General features: G+C 38.9%; 1 protein-coding gene across 7 annotated transcripts in view; it reads right to left on the reverse strand.

Annotated features, from left to right (window-relative positions):
- Positions 1-8,971, reverse strand: part of SHLD1 (shieldin complex subunit 1) — an 84,024-nt gene extending 75,053 nt beyond the window's left edge. For 5 of the 7 annotated variants that reach the window (XR_005213051.1, XM_037811411.1, XM_037811417.1 and 2 more), the window contains exon 1: positions 8,915-8,971. The gene's annotated coding sequence lies outside the window, so the exon portion shown is untranslated. Of the gene's footprint in view, positions 1-3,448; positions 3,474-8,914 lie in introns of those variants that run through there. The other 2 variants (XM_037811413.1, XM_037811412.1) reach the window with 2 other exon arrangements.
- Positions 8,972-9,573: the final 602 nt, after the last annotated feature.

Consider the following 9,573-nt stretch of genomic DNA (forward strand, 5'->3'; position numbering starts at 1 on the left):
TCCAGCTTAGGTATATATTTCTACTTCTCTTCCTATTTAAATTTCAATATAAGGAAAAGCAATGAAAGGTTCCGAGCTAGGGTGTGATGTGATCAATTTGCATTTTCAAATATTCATTCTGTGAGCTGAATGAAGCCAAGATTGGAAGAGAGAACTCCTGCTGTCACTTTTTAAGCCATGTGACCTTTGGCAAGTCACTTTAACCTAAATTTCCTCATCTATAAGAATAGTTTAATGACTACACAAACCTTATAGGGTTGTCCTAAGAATTATATGACAGTAATGTGTGTAAAATACTTAGTACAGTACCCATGCTCAATAATGGCTCCAATAAGTAAAATAGTAAAAATTTAAATATATATTGCAGGCTCCTATTTTCCCAGGCTACCTCCACTCTATCTGTCCTTCTATTTCCCATCTAGTAGCCATCATCTTACTTCTTTCATCTTTATCTAGTATCTCCTATGGCCCATCTTCTTGTTAACGCCCTAAACTCCTCTGCCCATTTTGTCTTTTCATCACACCCCTTTGGCAAAATCTCAGCCTAGACGAACCAACCTAGTCATGGAACAGGGCAGATTGGCTTGGCACTAAATGAATGAGCACCAACCTGGAGTGAGCTATCTGGCCAAATGAATCCTGAGACATTTTTCTCACAACTCCCTCTTGGCCCTCCTAGACTATTTCATGTTTTCTCCACAATTCCCCAACTCTGAACCTACTCCATCACGCAAACATCTTCCTTCTCTGTTTTGTAAATTGTCTCACATCCTGGTTGACAATGGAAACAGAATCCAGCAGAGAGGAACTTCCTCAATCCCCTAACAAACATAAGGAAGGCTCTCTTCATCTTGCAAAAGTCAACCCCTCCACCTGGGATTTAGCTCTCACCCTCCGGACCTTTTCAGAAGCCCAAAGCTACAACAATCTCTTCTCTCTTCTGTTCCACTGGACCCTTCACTTATGCTTTTCAACATGCCCAATATTTCTCATTTTCAACATAACCTAGTACAGAAGAGAATGTACTTCTTTGGAAATACTCACTGAAATAGTTAGTGGGGAGGGTACGAGACGTCTGCAAACACACCCTCAAATGATTAATATAGAAAAAGGGAGAGTACATGCAATAGGGAATGATAAAGCAAACGGGTAAAATGTAGACAATCAACAAATCTCAAAAAGAGTACTTGGGAGTTACATGTCTTGCCTTTTTTTCTGAAAGAGCAACATTATATTAAGATAAAAAGTTGTGAGGAAAGGAATTAAAAAAGAAAACCTTTGACCTCTACCCTCCCCATAGCTGGTCTCCTCTCCCCTCCATAAACTTCTCAAGAGTCTTCTAAATTGGCTCATTTCCTCATCTTCACCTACTCCATCTCTCCACCATATTACTTCCAGAAACACCTTCTTCCAACATCCTTTTCTTTTCTTTTCCAGACACCCCTTTCCTGATTGTCCTCCCACCTGTTCCTTCCTATCTTCTCTGGCTCGTCCTCCATCTCCAATTGGACTTCCTGGAGGTTGGTCCAAGGCTCTCTCCTCTTCTCTCCTTCCCTGGGACATTAATTACCACTTAGAAATATCTCTCTAGCCCAGATGCTCCCACCTCAGTTAGCACCTAAGTCCATCCCTCACCCCCCACTCTCCCCACCCCCTGGGTTTCCCTGCTCCAGGCATAATGGCCTTCCTTCAGTTTCTCCAAGCACTGCTCCCTTCCACTGCTCTTGTTCCCTCAGCCAGGGGTGCACCTCCCCATCCCAGACAACTGTTCTTAAACAAGGAAGAGGAGGGAACACTTCCCAATTCATTCTATGAGTCTCTATTACCCTGTCACCAAAACCAGACAAAGACATCATAAGAAAACTACAAACCAATATCCCTTGTGAATACAAACACAAAAATCCTCATCAGACTACTAGCAAACAGAATCCAGCAACATATAAAAACATACACACCAAGTGGGATTTATCCCAGGAATGCAAGGTTCAACATTTGAAAATCAATGTACTAATAGAATAAAGAACAAAAACCACATGACTCAAAATGTTCCATATTCATAAAGGACAAAAACCACAATAGATGCAAAAAATAAATAAACGAAAGCCTTTCACAAAGTCAAACACCCTTTCATCATCACAACATTCAATAAACTAGGGAACTTCCTCAACCTCAAAGAGCATTACAAAAACAAAAAAAAGAAAACCTTAATGGTGAAAGACCGAGTGCCCCACCCCAAGATCAGGAACAAGAAGACAAGGATGTCTGTTCTCACCATTCACATTCAACATTGTACTGGAGGTTCTAGCCAGGCCTATTAAGTGAGAAAATGAAATAAAAGGCATCCAGATTGGAAAAGGAGAGGTAAAATTATCTCTATTCACAGATGACATGTTACGGAACATAGAAAATCCTAGGAATCCACTAGAAAAGCTAGTAGAACACTAATAAATTAGTTCAGCAAGGTTGCAGTGTAGAAGGAGCACTTCCCAAATCTGGGTTCATAGCTCCATGCAGCCAATAAAAGTCACACCAAACGGGGCTGAGGAGGAAAAGAGGGTTTATTTAGGCCAGCAGGAGGACAGGGGGAAGATTTCGCAAATCAGCCTCTCCAAAGTGATTTTTCAACCGGCTTTTATACCCATCACAGACAAAGAGAGATAATCATCTTAGTTAACAGATAACAGAGGTCTGGAGAATGTCAGTAGTTTATCCTACTTCCTTCAGGATTTATATCCTGAGACACCCGGGAAGGTGCCACCCAGCCTGGGGAGATAAATGAAAGGCTTGTTAATATCTGGGAGGTTTGGGACACTACATTAAAGCTTATTCAGGTCTGGGTACAGACTTCGCATTTACATATTGCTCTTAAAAGCTCTCATTATAGCCTGCTTCCACCTTTGAAGGTTACATTTTAAGGCTACTTTACAATTTCCAGCTTGCTTACAGTTTTAAGATTATATTGAAAAAGTTACTACTAAAACTTAAGGCTGCAAGAGTCAAAATCAACATAGAAAAATCAATTGTATTTATATACACTAGCAATGAACAATCTGAAAATGAAATTAACACAATCCCTTCAAGAATTATGGTCAATCGACTTTTCCACATAGTTGCCTTAAAAGAAATAAAATAAAATAGAGTTTTCTACTGATACGAGATTTAAAATGGAGTCAGGAGGTCATTCTGGAGGTTACCATCATGGGTTCATCTCCTTATACCTCAAACCTATGATCTCCGTTAGAAAAGCCCTAAGCCTAATCAGGTTGTGATTCAATGGGTTTGGGCGTCTTTCAAGCAACCTCCCACTCAATTACGAGTATAGAGACAGACAATAGTTTAAAAGTAAGGAGCAATGAAGACAAGAATTCACCTTTAACACATTTTTACTAAAGGAGCACTTAAGTTAAAAGGAACAAATTTACAATGTAAAAATTAATTGATACATTACCGAGCCTGGGAGCCGCTGTTCCTCCAGACACAGCTGAACATGAGATCAAAGACCTCCCCCTTGTTTCAGTTACAGAGACTTTACAGCACTTTGTTTACATTCAATCAAATCATATTCTATTTTTACATTAAGTGATGCTTCATGAACATGAATGGTTCAAGATCAAAGGAAGGTATCCACATTACCAGTCTTAGCCTTGAATGTCTGTAAAATTCTACTAAAAACATTTTTACTAATTAAGCTATGATTTCTGTAAAAGCAATGTAACATACTTTTACTTGTATAAAAATTAGAAAAGAGACTACTATTACTTGTCTCTAATTTGATAATATAGATTTTTTCATTTTATTCTATTGATTAATTTAGCCATTACATCATATTGATAAACATACATTTGATTAGGACTGTATTTAACCTTGCTACATTATTTATGACTTCTCTATGATTAAAGTAACAGCTGCAGCCCATCCTGTTTTCACAGAGGACTAGATGATTACATGTCATCTATATCCAAGAAGGTTGAGAAGGCCTTTCTGCTTTCTTGAAAATATTCACAGTTCTTTTGAGTGTTTAGCTTTTCCTTCAGTATAATCTTCTAATATGGGACTTGAAGGGTATGAAACATCTGTCCCAGTTATTATAGTAAGGCCTTTCTAGTTTCCATCATTTGGAAATTGTACTTGAGTGTTTTTAGGTAAAATTTCTGTTAAATATGCTTCTATATCAGAAGGAATAACTGGGTCTTCACTATCAGAACAGAAAATATGAAAGCAGCACAGAGAAAAGGAGTCAGCATCCTCATTATTAGATTCCTCAGTAGAGAAATTATCCTGCAACTTTACTCTTATGCAGGTCTCAGCCAGACACCAAAAACTGCCGAAGTATGCAAAGCCTCACGCAACAATGCCCCTAAAAACACTAAGGACATCCAGACACAAAAGACAAACCACAAGATAAAGAATTTAGTTAAACCTGAGGGGCAATTAGAGTACCCCAAATATCCACCAACCACAAACAACCTGTTTAATCTTCTTTTCCTTTAAAACCCTTGCCCTCTCGTGTAACTGGGTGAGTACTGTGGGACAGAGCCTTGGGGCCAGGATCCAAGAGACTTAGCATGGCTTTCGGACCCAGAGGGAAAGTTCCATAGAGGCAGAGAGAGTTGACAGAAAGGCATTTGAGTGATTACCTGCTCCCTATCTATCCTTTTAGAGGGGTGAAAAGTGAGGAATAGAGATAAAAAAGACTTGTCCAAGCCCTCACACTGAGCAGTCAAATCTAGACCTGCATTGTTCAATATGGTAGCCGCTCGTCTGAAGTGAGGTGGGTTCTAAATGGAAACTACACCCTGGATTTCCAAGACATAGTGTACACACACAAAGAATCAAGGATGGCTTTTCCAGCCACAGACAGTGACATCGACCTGAAAAATACTGATGAGCAGCTAGAAAAACCTAGCCTTTCAAGACTGAATAGTATAAAAGCAATGGGAAGACGGAGTTACGCAGTACCCTCAGAAAATGCATCCGAAACACAAGTCCTAATGTTTAGGGACACTCAGGAGAGGACAAGAAAATGACAGCAGCATATAAAACTGGAGACTCTGCCAGTGCTAAAAGTCTACCAAGATCATAAGCAGCCAGAATACAAATGAACAGAAATGATTTCAGCTAATCAGTTCTGGAATCCTAAAAACTTCTACAATCAGTGAAAGTCATCCTTCTCCGTTTCTTGTGTCTCAAGATGCTGTGATACAAAAGCAGATACATCAGCTCTCTGTTGGATGTTCTTTCCCTCTGTTCATAAACTGCCAAATATCAGTATTGGAAGAAGGACTAGTTCTTCAATTTACCCCAAGTACACTTTTCATGACCGAGAAGAAGTCATCAAAGCCAACATTTGTGATCCTTTGCAAATCATGAATATATGAAAATAAAAATCTTGTATTCCTTTATATGATGTCTGCAGTGCCAAAGTCTTCCACTGAATATGACACATACAATCTGAAAGTTGTAAGTAACGAGAACATCAATAAAAACGACTACTATACAATTAGCCAAAAGGCAGTAACACACACTTTTAATTAAGATACTGAATTTATCGAGCTTGATCAGTGGGAAAAAAGAATATCTGTATCACAGAGAATTCACTAAGATTTCCATATTTTCACTTTTCCAGAAATGGAAGGCTTTTAACACACAGAGGAAGAATTCCGCTCCAAGAAAATCACTGGATGTCAAAAATCTCTACAAAAAATTTTGTTCATTGTTAATGCTTATTTGTGACCAGCCCTTAAAATAAATGAACTGTGTTATGATTTGCATTCAATGGGACTTTCTTATATAGAGAAAGGTCACAGCTGCACCCTGCAGGACTTCTAAGGCCTTGCAAATTCTAAGGCTAGTGGAGGTAATAGAGCACCTAGCAGAATTTTGAAATGAGGAGAAAGACGCGGTCAGGAAGGCTTGCTGAAATTGCTCTATGTGCCGCTGGATTTATTCCTGATGACTGTGCATTTGGACCTGATGCGGGTTATTATCAAATACCAAAGAGCGTAAATTTCAGGGAAATTTCATTTGAGATGCCCACCTATGGAGACTCAGAAAATGACATACACAGAACAAGCCAGCAAAAGGCATCATTACATGAGGCTGACATGCTTTAATCCATCTAAATGACCATCTAATTGAGAACACAATGCACATCCTAACGGTAAATTCTGCCAACACTTAACTCTTTTTAATTCAGTTTTATTGAGATATATTGACATACCATATACTCATCCATGGTGTACAATCAACTGTTCACAGTACCATCTTATAATTGTGCATTCATCACCCCAATCTATTTTTGAACATTTTCCTTACACCAGAAAGAATCAGAATAAGAATAAAAAATAAAAGTAAAAAAGAACACCCAAATCACCCCCCCATCCCACCCTATTTTTCATTTAGGTTTTGTCCCCATTTTTCTACTCATCCATCCATACACTGGATAAAGGAAGTGTGATCCACCAAGTTTTCACAATCACACTGTTACCCCTTGTAATCTACATTGTTATACAATCATCTTCAAGAGTCAAGGCTACTGGGTTGGACTTTGGTAGTTTCAGGTATTTATTTCTAGCTATTCCAATACATTAAAACCTAAAAAGTATTATCTATGTAATGTGTAAGAAGGTCCACCAGAGTGACCTCTCGACTCCATTTGAAATCTCTCACCCACTGAAGCTTTATTTCATTTCGTATCCCCCTTTTGGTCAATAAGATGTTCTCAGTCCCATGATGTGGGGTCCAGATTCATCCCCAGGAGTCATATCCTGCGTTGCCAGGGAGATTTACATCCCTGGGAGTCAGGTACCACGCAGGGGGGAGTCTGCCAACTCTCTTTTAAATTATCTTACTGACAAGTTAAAATAGACACCTTCAGCAGAAGTCATTCAGAAATGGATTCGTGAAGAGAAGCCTGAAGTCACTAATAAAAAGGGGCCCTCTAGGATAGAAAAGCAAGAAGACAACAACTCTCTCATCCCCATGTTTCTCACATAACTGATTTTGACAGTTCAACCACTACTCTTTGAGCCTGCTTTGGAAGCCTTTCCAGATGGCATTTCGGGGAATTAATCATTTTCAAAGCACTATGTTATCAGTTCCTACTCTTCTGCCTGATCTGTATTTTGATGCTTTCACCAGCCCTTACTTTAACAACAAACTTGAAGAAAACCTCTGGATATGGACCCAGTTTATCAGCAGAATTTGAGGATGATCAGAATTTCCACACAATTATCTATCAAATAAAGGTATGTTTACTTTTTCTAAAACAAAACAAACAAACAAAAAACCTTGCCTGGAAACACCAAGATGGGGACAAATTTGTGTTGCTGCTTGAATCCATGCTCCCCAAATTGCAACTCTAAGACCCCAAATAAATGCCTTTATTGCCTTGCAGCTTGGTTTACAATTTCTAGGTTAACAGGTACCAAACCAATTCAATGGAGAAAGAATAGTCTTTTCAACAAATGATGCTGGGACACCTGGATATCCACATGGAAAAGAATGAAGTTGGAGCTCTACCTCAACCATATACAAAAATTAACTCAAAATGTACACTCATAGACTAAGGGCTAATACTACAAAATCTTAGAAGAAAATATAGGAGTGTATCTAAGTGACTTGGATTTGGCAATGGTTTCTTAGGTATAACAATAAAAGCAAGAGTAACAAAAAAAAAAAATGGATAAATTGGACTTCATCAAAATTAAAACCATTTGTCCTGCAAAGGATACATACTGGGAGAAAATATTTGTAAATCATGTATCTGACAAGGGACTTATATGTAGACTATATAAACTCAGAATACAAAACAATAATAAAAAGACAAATGATACAGTTTAAACATGGGCCCCCAATATGCACATGAAAAGATGTTCAACATCATTAGTTACTAAGGAAATGCAAATCAAAACCACAAGATACCACTTTACATCCATTAGGATGGCTGGTTATAACCAAAAGACAAACAACAAAAAGCATTGATGAGGTTGTGGAGAAACTGGAAACCTCAAACATTGCTGGTAGGATTGTAAAATGATGCAGCTACTTTGGAAAGTTTGGCATTTCCTGAAAATCTTAAACATAAAGTTACCATATGGCCCCTACCATTGCATTCTTATGTATATACCCAAGAGAAATGAAAACATCTGCCCACACAAAAACTTGTACACAAGGTTCATAGCAAAAAGTTCATAGGCAAAACGTGAAAAAAATCTAACCCAAATGTCTATCAACTGATGCAAAAACAAAATGTAGAATAGCCATACCACGGAACATTTTTCAACAATAAACAGGAATGAAATACTGATAACACATTATAATGTGGATGAATATGCTAAGTGAAAAGAGCAATCACAAATGCCAACATATAGTATGATCCCATTTCTATGAAATATCCAGAAAAGGCAAATCTATAGAGACATAAAGTAGCTTAGTGGTTGCCAGGGGCTGGAGAGTTAGGGGGGAAGGTAAGGGAGAGGAGTGATCCTAACGGGTACAGAGCTTCTTTTTTTAAGGTGATTAAAATGTTCTAAATTGAGATTGTGGTGATGGATGCACAATTCTGCGAATATACTGACCACTGAATTTTACCCTTTAAATGGGTATGTGAATTAATCTCAGGAAAGTTGTTTAAAAAAAACAAAAACAAAAACAAAAACAAACGTGAACAGTAGCCTATCCAGTTCCACTACCTGCATATTCTGGAAATTTCCTAAAGCGGAAGCCGCAGAGGCCCGCGTTGGACCTGGGACGGGACGGGGGTGTGTCAGGGAAAACCGCCATGGTTTTCAATTGCGAAGGAACGACCAGAAGCGCTGGTGAGAGCCCCCTGCCCCGGCCCCTTCCAGCCCACTACTGACTGAACGGAAAAAAAACGGGCTGACAAAAGTCTATGGGCCCCAGTTGCACTCACCGACCCACAAAGGTGACGGCCCGGAACCCGGAAGTGCTTTGTTATGGGAAAAGCGAGGTTTGAAAGAAGACGCGGGTTAAAAAAAAAAAAAAAAGAAAGAAAAATCCGCAGGGACCATCTTTGCTACTGGCAGCCAAGGGCCCCGGAAGGCAGCCGCAGCCATCTTGACTGAGGGCATATCCCCTGCCAATGGCGTTTCTGCTTTGAAAAGTATTTGTGCTGCAGAGCCACTGCTAGTTTGGGCAGCTACCGGGGAAGTTCACTGATGTATTCGTCTAATGAAAAAATATTTAAACATTTAAAAATGTCTCTAGGAAAAAAACAGCATAAAAAGTAGAGAGAAGTTAACAAAAGTATTTTAATATGTTACATAGGAGGTAGCTGTGTACAGCTCCCAGAATTTCAGGACCACAGGAAGGAGTTATTGTCCCATTTCATCACCTTCTTGGATGCATTTGGGATGAATATCTTCACATTTAAATATCTTACAACATCCTAGACACTGTGAGCTTAAGACCCTGTGGGGGACTAGTGATCCTTTGAAGGCAAATTTAAGGATATAATTTGAAATAAAATGAACTTTTCTTCACATTAAGGCATACCTAACACAGCAACTGTAAATTACATTTTCTCTTCCAGCTTTTTGCTTTGGTAAAATC

This window comes from Choloepus didactylus, chromosome 19 (genome assembly GCF_015220235.1).
Source record: "Choloepus didactylus isolate mChoDid1 chromosome 19, mChoDid1.pri, whole genome shotgun sequence".
Taxonomy (NCBI): Eukaryota; Metazoa; Chordata; class Mammalia; order Pilosa; family Megalonychidae; genus Choloepus; species Choloepus didactylus.